This window comes from Brassica oleracea, chromosome C4 (genome assembly GCF_000695525.1).
Source record: "Brassica oleracea var. oleracea cultivar TO1000 chromosome C4, BOL, whole genome shotgun sequence".
Classification (NCBI taxonomy): Eukaryota; Viridiplantae; Streptophyta; class Magnoliopsida; order Brassicales; family Brassicaceae; genus Brassica; species Brassica oleracea.
In genome coordinates this window covers 3,598,689-3,609,422 of record NC_027751.1, presented here as the reverse complement: position 1 = coordinate 3,609,422, position 10,734 = coordinate 3,598,689, and positions in this window count along the sequence as shown.

Below are 10,734 nucleotides of genomic sequence, written 5' to 3'. Positions count from 1 at the left end.
AATGTTAAACCATTGATCATTAATTTTTAACATAATAATTTTAATAGTTTTAGTCATTTATTGTCGTTTTTAAAAATTCAAAATATAACATATACGAAAAAATCTAAATTTTATTTTTATAGCTAATTTGATTGTTTAATTTATTTTAATAATATAAAATTAAACAAAAAATGATGGAGGAGATATACATTGTTATCAAATCTTTATTATTAAAATCATTAATTGTCATATATATATTAGTCATTTATGGTAATTCCGTAGGTTTGATTTAAGGAAAGAAAATAACATATCATATCATTATATTATATAGTTTGACCAACTTATGTATCTAACAACATATAAAAATCGAATGTGGACCTACTTATTTTTCAATTGAATGTAATTGACTACCTAATTGAGTGTCACCTATGCATTGGGGCCTATTTTAATTAATACAAATTTTATAGATTTCATACTAAACGGAAATACGTTAGATTCTGCTGTTCTTTTATCTTTTAAGGTTCTGAATGGTAAAAACAGTTCAAGCGGTGCAGATCATGCAGATCAAGTGGAACAAGTACACATCAAGCAGATCATGCAGGAGATCATGCAGGAGAGATGCAGATCAAGCAGAACAAGTTACTTTTGAAGTTATGAATGGCAAAATCAGTTCAAAGATGCAGATCATATATTTAAACAATAAAAATTACACCAAAATATCAAAACACATAATGAAAAATACATAAACAAAGTTAAAATAATTTAATGATTTGCCCATAACATATCTGCAATATTGTCTCTAATGTTTGTCATACGATCTTCATCAGCCATATTTGTTGTCTCCATGTCACTTATATCACTTTCAGAATCTTTGTTGCTAGTATTTGTATGTCTCATTTCTTCAACGAAATCTTCATCAAAGTAATTTGAAATTTTGATAAAATTATGCAATCCCATTGTAGCAGTTACCACTCTTTTCTAGACTGCAATATCATATCTCGGAAAATCACTCAAAATCTTCCATTTCTTCTTCCAAACTCCAAATGTTCTTTCAATAACGGAACATAGAGATGCATGACGTCGATTAAACAGTTCTTGTTTATTCTTAGGAGGAGGACCATTGTTGAAATGAGACATGTGATATCTAATAATCTCATTCCGAGAAGATCTATAGGGAGCCAAAAAACCTTGCTTATTTGGATACCCAGAATCAACTACATAATACTTGTCTCCTGGAGGCAAAGGAAAGTCAGAATCACCGTCTTGTGCCATCGTGAGAACTGCTGTATCGTGACATGATCCGGGTGCTCCATTCCAAACATATGTAAACAACATATTGAGATCACATATCGCCATGATGTTAAATGATTTCCTATCATGTCGATTCCAATACATTCCTTGTAGTTCAGGCTTCACTTTAACACATACATGAATTCCATCCATAGCTCCTACAAATCCACTCAAATATGGCCAATATCTTATGTCCATTTGCAGCCTTTCAGGAATTCGAAGTAGTTCTCGTCTTGTTGGAGTCTTAACATAATCACAAGCAAGTAACTCTGTCGCCCTAAGAACTTCAAAAAAAATTCTATTCACTGTCTCTTGTGTCCCAAATCGTAATCCAACATTTCTTTGAACTTCATTGTGCCCACAAATTCGCAAAAACATTGTCACACTCTCTTCAATGCTAACATTGAGAGTGGGATGTAAACCATATTTTGATTCCAATATGTCACATAAAGACCTGAAAACACCAAGAGACATTCGTAGTAACTGAAGACACGCAGCAGCATCTTCTTGTAGTCGATGCCAAATATTTCTCCATCCTAAACCACTAATTGATGTTTAATATTGGAACATTTCTCCATCAAAATACTAATTGATGTTTAATAATAATAATGTATAACCTAAAAGAGATTGTTACCTTTTTTGACAGAAGTGTTCTTGGTGTAGAGGAACAGTGGGGAAAAATATGAATCACTTTCTGTAGAATAGTAATGACAACATAAGAAAAAGAGTTGTTATTTACAGATGAAAATAAAGTATTTTAGTTAATTTAATAAATTACAAAACATGCTAACTGAAATATTTGACGTACAACTATAAAAATATTTATACAATATCTACCTCTTACTATTTTAATTATTATCTGATGTTCTACCAAGTCTAAAAATAATTTATAGTGGACACATTAATTTAAATATAAACTAAAGAAGAGTGTTAGCCCTAATGTAAACAAAAAAAAATATTAGAGGAGAATTTTATCCATTTGATAATGGTGTCGTGATTGTACTGAAAATAATGAAAACAGATGTTGTTATTTATAGATGTAAAATAAAAGTTTTCAGTTAATTTAATAAATCAGAAAAGAAAGTATTGGGTTAGAAAAAGAAGCAATTGTTGATCAGCTCCAAAAACAGAGTGAACTGCAAGACATGCAGGAGACCTGCATTCAAGTAGAAAAAAACAAAAAAAGTTGTATCCAACCTGCTTTTTAAGTTTGGAGTATAAAAAATCGTGATTGACAATTAAATATCTTAAAAAAGTAGTTGCAGATGGTCTGCCTCTCTCCTGCTTCCCCATTCACACTCTAAGTAATATCCAATTGAGTAAAAGTGGTACGCTGTATTCAGTAGCGAATCTAATTATTCTCAGTTACTTTTTTTTCCCGCCAAGGATTTTTTTTTTAGTTATTAAAAGGAAAGGGGACTAAGCCCAACAAGAACTGGACCAAAGCCCAGAAACATATTACAATACTAAAGCCCACAAACCGCATGGCATGGATCCAACATACTACATCGCTTACGGCCCAAACCAAGCAACTCAACCCTAGACGGGCCGGACGTCTCTTTTTGGCCCACGCGTCAAGGAGGTGGGACGCATGTTGGAATTTTATCATCAGCGCGCCACGCGTCGCCTTTGCCTCGACTTGACCGTCACCGAACAGAGACGCCACCGTAGCACCGCCACCGAAACCCTCGTTTCGCCGGAGCTTGAAACCAGAGAGCCTCCACCGAAACCAATTTTCTTCAACTTTCTGACCTCTCTGCAGAGAGCTTCATCGATCTCTTCGAGATCTCATCCGCCTTAAGAGAGCCGCGAACCACAGAACTCATAAACCAAAAGCTATACCCGATCCAAAAACGAGACCACCACTTAGCTCCACTAGAGCCGGCGACGCAAGACTGTGGAAGCATTCACCCCCCGGAGACAAGACCGACGAGGCGATGCTGAAGAAGCCAACCCCCTCCCGGAGACATGAGCCGGCGACGACGGAGCTTTCGTAGCCTCCACCTCCCGGAGAAGAACTTTAACCTTACAAGACGACTTCACCACACTTTCCCCTCCACACGACCGCGCCTTTACACCAGCAGCCCAACCACCGTTGATGACGGTTCACACCTCGAGTTAGCGCCTCCGGATGTGGATTAAACCAGAGCTCAGGCAAAGCGGGGGGGGGGGAGACGAAAGAGAGACAAGAAAACGGACAGTTTTAACAGAGAAACGAGAGGCTCCGGCGATGGCACGCGCGCGCAGACGCACCGGCCGCTCACCGGAACCAAGACCAGATCTACTTTCTCTTTCTGTACTCTCTCTCTCTTTGTACCAATTACTCTCAGTTACTAATGCAACCAATCAAAGCTTAATTAGTAATACCACAGAGAATATATGCTTTTCTCACACCAAATATATATTTGCTCTTCTTTCTTTGTTTAATTATCTAATTTATGCATGCATGTGACTAGCTGTATTATAAGATTTACAGCTTAGCAGTATGTTTTTGTAAAGATCTCTCTGAAGTCTCTATAAACTATTAAAAGAATGGAAAGAAGATTCTCAGCTACACCAGGTATTGTGTAATATGGTGGTAAACATCTCAAGTATTTGAATATGTCAATAACATCACTATCTTTATGTTAACACATGCCACATGTACAAAGTAGAGAGTAAAATGGTAAAAACAAGAGAATTAGGTTTAATTGATTTTATCACTAATAAATAGGATCAATTCGTAATTAATAAAACTTAAACAAATTTTAAAAAATCAGATTCAACCCAGGATCCAACCTAACATGAGCCATATTACACTTCAATCTAATTACAAACCTATTTACATATCTTTGTATCCTATCCCTTCTCCACAAATTTCTTCCTCCTCTTGCTGTGTCTGCTAAACATCAAAATCACTAAAAGGAAAGTTTAAGAAACAGAGAAATCAAAACCTCGTAAACATCAAAATTAGTCTCTTCTCAATTGATCTATTTATCAGTATCATAGTAAAAGTCATCCGTGTCATTGGCATCTTCATCCTCTATTTTTTTATAGTAAAAAACGAGAAGAAACTTTTATTTATTACTAGTTAAAACCAGAAGAAGAGTAAAAGTTCTTGATTATGTAACAAACAACCTCTGCTTCAAGACTCTTGCAAGCAGACGGAGATGTTTCTTGTTTCTCAGGAACAAGGCTTGTGTGGGTCGGATCGTCCATTCAGTAAGAATGGGTTTCCAAGTAGAGCAGAGAGGAGATGTGATAAATGTTGGGTCTTGGAGTAAGATTCTCCTGCGTTTGTGGTGATCAGATTCGTCGGAAACAGGAAAGGAGCGTTTCAAGGGGCTAATTTCAGGAGAAGCAGAGAGAGGAAGGAGGGGAGCGAGAGTAGTCGTAAGTTGGAGAAGAGATGTGAAGGAAAGAGATCAGTGTGGTTGATGTTCAAATGGGTGAACGGTCGATCTAAGAATTTGGGGTTCTTCGAGACCTGTTCTTGGATTGATCAAGAGTTTCTTTCGATAGATTCTTGAGACCAACTTCCTGTTTGATAAATTGAATCAAATCGAACAAGGGATAAAAGCAAAGCTCTTCTTATTAAAATCAAACGTATATCCAAAACATAAGAGCCCCAACTCTATTTATATAACCTCTCCATTAAGACAAACCCTAATAGGAAAAGGATATCATTAACTTAATCTAAAAAATGGAAATAATCATAATTATCTATAAAAATATAAAACCAAAACGAAAGTTGAAAATCTCTTAAATCATCCATTCTTATTGTTATGTTGGCACAATATTCGAAGATTCTGCTGCATCAGTCCCTCCAGGTTTGAAAGATTTGACCTCGAATCGAAATGAAAATCTCCGCTCCCAAACTTCCAATAGAAGCATCCTCATTGTTTCAGCTGCACTCGCTGCCGAACTCTCTATGTCCTCACTATGCGTTTTAATTATCCCATGTTTGGCCAACCTTACTTGATTACAGGTAAATAGGTCACCGCATAACCAAGCGATGTTGTAGAACTGGTCGAGACGTTGAATAGACATCCGATGCTACCCACTAACCATCATATTATGTGAGAAGATTTGAACATGCATAAAAGCACCTTTTCTTGAGTACGAGGAATTCATATGGAAAGACAACACGTCTTCATTCAATAAGACTTAAAGGATTGCCTGAATTGCAAGTAACGTCTCTCCACCAAATCAAGGTTGTGGGTGTGTGACTGAAACCAAGATGTTGATGAAGAAAAACTCTTTTTCTCAGCATAGAAACTCCACATTGCAAGACAGGTGGAAAACATATTGGGAAAGTCAACACCAGTAAGCTCCAAGACACCTAAAAAGGACTCCTAATGATTCTACGTGCAGCCCTCGTTTCTTCTCCATAACCCGTCCTTCTCGTCTGTAGAAAACACAGCGGTTCATTAAGAAAGATGATCCAAACCAGCTCGTCCCCTTTGAAAACGTTCTCACAACACCAGACATCAACATACATCGGCCTTGTCTGGACACATATACTCCCAATGTGGATAGCACACAGCTCCGCTTGTATACGTATAAGCACCCTTATGAGACTTATATTGGACAGAAAATTCTGAAAATAACAATACCGTAGTCGCCGTAAGAGCAATGGTGAGAAACGTGAGATCCCCATGAGCCACATAGGTCTAACAAACCATGACACCTCGGCAGTAAGACTGTCTGTCACATCACTTGATGATCCCACTGTTATGGTACACATGAATCTAAGCCGCTCTTGATAAGGTCGCCAATGCAATCCAACGACAAACACAAACTCTCGCAGAATATTTGTAAACATGTAAGGAAGGAAGATAAGCGGCTTATGTTTTAATAGTTGATACACAAACTCAGACTCGTCCACATCTCTCGTGACTAGTATCACAAAAGAGAAAAACGAATGATCCTTGCACTGAGAGAAAGCGATGACAAAAAGATTTTTTTGTCCTCATGTAGACTCTACTTCCAACAAGTCCACAAACGCACCAACAATCAGTATCACACAGCTGAAGATCAACCACCAAACGAAGCAAAGCTCACACTTCTTTCTCATAGTATTAAAAATACCAAAATAATCCGTTCCTGCCCGAGAGATAAACTGCGTCCCGTACGTCGATGAAAAATTTATCAAATCTATGCTTTGAGTCACTTGAAGCAGTGAAACAACGATCAATCTCCAAGGAGGTAAATTAATATCACAAACCAACAAAATTCGTAAAGTATCACATAAAAAGCTCCATTCTCTACTCATTTCATTGTGTATCACATCTGTGTCTTGTTTCCATGCTTTTTGAAACACCAAGTTGCACAGGTCACCGTACTTCAATGACGTCATCACCACGAACTTAATAGTTTGATAGACGGGAACATTCAGTGTAGTATGGCAGACTCCATTGCATGATGTAGGAAGCAAATACCTTGAAAGCACACTCCTCATATTTATGCAAAGATCACCATCAACTGAATATCTCAGACCAAAATCTTGAATTTGTTGTCGCCGTCGAACAACATCGAGCAATGGTGGTGTTTCTGGATAATAAATTTCCAAGATTATTCTATCAACCTTGTACTTATTACACCTTTCACTTTGTATCACGTCCTTGAAATCTTGGCAAAGTATATTCAGAAACAACTTTGTCTCTATCACTTTAGCAAAATCACAATAGAATCTTCCCATGTAGAATTGTTTGAGAGAAAATAGCAACAATACCACAAGTGTCACGAGAGCTATAGTTATCTCTTTCCCCAAAGGCAATCCCCATGACAAGATACCAGTTCTTTTCATGCCATGTTCAAGCAGCAGCTCACGTTGAACAGGTTTGCTCCAAAAAACGTCACTATATGTTCGTTTGAAGTTGACAAATTCCTTTCCAATCATGTTGCTACTGTCTCCAAGCATATCAAACATTAATCCCCTCACACACCTTGGATAATATTGGTGTGGAGAGGCACGACCCTCGCAGTAATGAATATGTACCCTTGAGACAGTTGCAATCTCCTTATTTTGTTTCTTGGCATCCTCTAAAATAACTAACGTTTTGTCAGGTTCAACAGAGTTACCTCGAACAAAGATAGCATGAGAACTAGATGTACTTCCTTGATAAGTATGCATAACGGTTGGAAGCTCCACATCTTTCTCCTTGGAAACCTCTATTACATATTTTTGTTCAGCTGACAAACCTTGGAAAAAAATAGTTTGTGAACTACTTGAATTTCCTTGATAACCGAGACCAGTCGTCGTCTTCTCTATTCGTCCCATGATTAAAATTTTGTCTAACGCCGCAGATCTTTTGTTTAACATACGGATCTTCTTATATGTCTCATTCAACTCATGTTCCAAAGTCATGATTTTCTCCTTTTCACACACAAGGGCCTCTAGAAGTTCAGTTATCTTGTTTTCCAGTCTGTGTTTCTCGGAAAGAGACATCGCACTCACTACATCCCTTTGATCCTGCTCGAATTTCAGACTTCGGAACTTGGTTTCCAGTAACTTTGTGCCCTCTTCAGAACATTCTGAGCCACTGCTTGTAGTAACAAAAATATTGTGTCTTCTAACATGATTTGCATATTCATGTTTTGTTTTTCGACCACGATCTGGTGGTTTACGAATGAGTTGGCGGTGACAATCCCTTCTCCACACACTATAACTCTCATATTGCTTCATCGCATCTGCAGACGTAACATTGTCCTTCTCGTCGAAGACTATAACACGTTCTGGTTTTAGCTCTTCAACAAAAATTTCTTTTGAAGCTCTTATCTGGTCTTTCTCTTCAGAAACCCAGCATATGTAGCATATTTAATCTTCACGTGTGTTTCCACTGATTCTTTTATATTTGACAAAACTTGATTGTCATTGTGTACACGATCACCACTCTGATCTTCCATAGAGTCATAACCATGTTCCACGTTGACAATACCAACAGTATCCTCCATGTTGAGGTCGTTAGTATCATCATCGTCATAAATATCAAATATTGGATCAAAAAAATTCTCGGAAAAGTTTTCTTCATCTTCTTCTATATCGTAAACGTCAAAAATCGGTCCTCCAAGTTGAACAACATAGGAGTTCCCGTTGTCTCTTGTGTTAGAACGGTTTGCATCCAAATCTTCATACTCTTTATCAAAGTCTGAATCATTGTTGTTGAGACTGCGTGCATGCTGCTGAATAACTGGAGTAAACGAATTCTTGTCCCTTTCTGAGTCTCCATTACTACCATCATGTTCATGGCGTTCGCGGCGGATGGTAGGGGCAGTATGTTGCGTGATTAAGTTAGTCACGGTTGTCACAAGAGTCGCGATTTGGACTTGAAGGTTGGCGATAGATTGTTTGGTGGCTGGGGTATCGTTATCAGTTTTTTGACAACGACGAGTATAAACTATCGTAGCGGTTGAGAAAGTTTTGGAGCGTAGCAGAGCTCTGATACCAACCTGGCGCAGTGTACGAATGGGTGAAAGGTCGATCTAAGAATTTAGGGTTCTTCGAGACCTGTTCTTGGATCGATCAATAGTTTATTTTGATAGCTTCTTGAGACCAACTTCCTGTTTGATGAATTGAATCAAATCGAACAAGGGATAAAAGCAAAGCTCTTCTTATTAAAATCAAACGTATATCCAAAACATAAAAGCCTCAGCTCTATTTATATAACCTCTCCATTAGACAAACCCTAATAGGAAAAGGATATCATTAACTTAATCTAAAAAATGGAAATAATCGTAATTATCTACAAAAATATAAAACCAAAACGAAAGTTGAAGATGTCTTTAATCATCCATTCTTATTGTTATGTTGGCGCCATATTCGAAGATGCTGCTGCATCACTATCAATTTTATTTGCTTTCCTTGTTGAGTTTTCTCTCGAGTTTGATTATCAAACACCAGAAAATCCATCTTTGAGTTATCTTACGAATGTGAATTGATTTTGAGTTACTGATCATCAAATGAAGAGTGTGGCTCGTATATGTAAAAATCGTTTCTACTTTTCTTCCTTTGTATGTCGCTTTCTGTTATCTCAAATTTGTTTCTCTACTAATCCTAAGAATGTCGAAAAATAATTTAAGGAGAACAGGGAAATATTGCTCGGGTCTTGGGTTGGAATTTTTTTTTTAAACTGGTTTAAGTTTTATTAATTACGAATTGACTTCATTTATTAGTGATAAAACCAATTAAACCTGATTGTATAGTTTTTACAATATTAATTTTTACTTTATACATGTGGCATAAATTAACATAAAGATGGTGATGTTATTGACATATTCAGATACCTGAGATGTTTACCACCATATTACGTAATACTTAGCGTAGCCGACAAACTTTTTTCCTAATAGAATTGCACGGTTATCGTATAACAAAGTCATATGAATAAATCAAGTCTAAGAACGGACCAAATTAAGTGACGGGCTTCCCACGTGAACATGTGTAATGATTAAGCTTTCGAGTAAATTGCTAGATACGTCAATACCATCATGTGGTACGTGAAAAATATAATAATTATTTTGTAATGATTAAATTCGCTAGCGAACATTTATTGGTGTGGATGCACTATAATCTAAAGTGGTACTATATATGGTTGTTATTTGTTTTTTGTTTTCTTTCTTTTCGACATCATTGGTGGTGAATGATATATTCATATAAAAAGTTTATTGAACAAACAGACTGTAAATTTCAATTCTTAAAAAAAAAACACTCTAAATGTTGTACATACAACTTTTTAGAAAACGAGAAAATTCATTATAGGTACGACTGGATTACAAATTTATAGAAAAAAATTATATGGAATGATTTGTCTGTGTAGATGCCAAAATTTTACCATTTGAATGGAGTGAAAAAAAAAACAAATTCCACTTATTTTTGGTGGAATGTATGAAAAGAAGATGTGTGATTATAAAATTGTGACACCCGCCACTTTTGGAATATAATAAATTGATAAAAGCGAAAATAATAATACAACTCAAATAATAATAATCTTCATATCATAATATAAAAGTCAATATGTTTCCAAAAGGCCTAAAAGCCCAACACCGATAACATTCGAAATATAAAATACGACATAAACCGAAAGTCTGAAATAGGAATAACATAAACGATAAAAGTCCAAAGGCCTAAAGGCCCGATAAAGATAAAAGCGGTAAAAGCGATAGAAGCCCAAAAGCCCAATAGCACCGGTCCGATAATCACTCCTGCTCATCAGAATCACCTAAAAGGGGAAAGAATGAGGGGTGAGCGACAGGGGAATCGCTCAGCGAGGTATGGGATGCTACCCCGAAGTCCATGGACCCGGACATAGCACTCCGAATAAATATAATTTAATTCTAATGCATGTCAAACACAATACCTAAAGTACTCAAGCAACAAACAATGGTCCTAGCGAGGTGCACACTCGCCGCCCACTAACAGGCCAAAACACTACCGAAAAGGTGCTCGGTTCATACACACACCGAAAAAGTGCTCGGTAACACACGCCC